Source organism: Tenrec ecaudatus, chromosome 4 (assembly GCF_050624435.1).
Source record: "Tenrec ecaudatus isolate mTenEca1 chromosome 4, mTenEca1.hap1, whole genome shotgun sequence".
NCBI classification, from domain to species: Eukaryota; Metazoa; Chordata; class Mammalia; order Afrosoricida; family Tenrecidae; genus Tenrec; species Tenrec ecaudatus.
The window spans coordinates 202,166,716-202,168,124 of NC_134533.1; the positions used below are offsets into that span (position 1 = coordinate 202,166,716).

At 32.1% G+C, this 1,409-nt stretch overlaps 1 non-coding gene across 1 annotated transcript; it reads right to left on the reverse strand.

Moving 5' to 3' along the window:
* Positions 1-455: 455 nt before the first annotated feature.
* On the reverse strand, positions 456-516 carry LOC142447553 (U7 small nuclear RNA). The gene has a single exon (XR_012784239.1). It is a non-coding gene; the product is annotated as a U7 small nuclear RNA (small nuclear RNA).
* Positions 517-1,409: the final 893 nt, after the last annotated feature.

The window sequence follows — 1,409 nt, forward strand, 5'->3', positions numbered from 1 at the left end:
GAGAAAAATCATTTCACATTTTGATATTTTTGTTTCTGTGATTTTATAGCAGCACTGTAAAACTTAACTTCATATGGTAATTCTCTATTTAGCTTTTTTGAGACAGAGCCAAGATATTTTCCACAACAGCTGTATGATTTTGCACTCCCACCAGCCGGGGATGATGAGTGTTCTTTCTTTACACTCTTGGTAACACCTGTTGTGGTCTGTCTCTTTTCTTTTTTTTTAATCATTGCTGTCTTAGTGAGTGTAAAGTGATATCTAGCTCATTGTAATTGTATTTCTGTAATGATTAACAACATTGAGCATCTTTTCATGTGTTTGTTGGCCATTAGTATTTCTTCTTTGGCAAAATGTCCAATCCTTTCTCCATGTTTATTGAGTTGTTTATGTTTTCATTGTTGAGTTATAGAAGTTGTTTTTTTTTTTTTTAAGAAGTTGTTTTTTTTTTTTAATGGGGTTTTCCAGGAAAACCAGAAAACCTGCTAGACAAATTCTAAAAGATCTGTAGCACTACTGAGTTATAGAAGTTTTTTTTAAAAAAATACATTCTAGTTATTAAAGCCTTATCAGATATAAGGTTCCCCCAAACATTTCCCAATCTGTAAGCTGTCTCTTTACTGTCATAACAATGTTTTTGATGAACGAAAGTTCATCATTTTGATGATGTATAGCTTATCCATTTGGTCTTTTGTTGCTCAGATATTTTGAACAATATCTAAGAACTTTTTTTTAAAGTAGGTCTTCAAACATTACTCTTATGTTTTCTTTGAAAAGTTTTATGATTTTAGTTCTTAAATTTAGGTACTAGATCCATTTTCAGTCCATATTCATATATGGGGTGAGTTATGGGTCCAGGTTTATTATTATTTAAAAGAAAATAGTTTAGTCATTTTTTTAACTTTATTCATATAAATGAATTTTTAAAGTATGGATTCTTTTGGGACTTGATTTTTTTCTCTTAACATAATGTTTTATGACAAAATAATAATTTATGAATTATGAAGGGTTCATGAGGGAGGGGAAAGGGAGAGGGAAGGGGGAAATGAGCAGCAGATATTAAGGGCTCAAGTAGAAGGCAAATGTTTTTAGAATGATGATGGCAACAAATGTACGTATGTTCTTGACACAATGGATGTAGGTATGGATTGTGATAAGAATTGTACGAGCCCCCAATAAAATGATTTAAAAACAAACAAAAAACAATGTTTTTGAGATCCATCTATGAATCAGTCATGCAAACATATATATTTATTACTGACTAATATTGTATTATATGATCTGTGGGATACTAGCACTGTAGGGAAATATGACTGGGACTTATTCCCTGACTTGAACGGAGGGAATCTGGAAGACTAGAATTCCATGGCTGGAAGACCGCCACTCTGGTAGTTGGGGATATAGTCCAG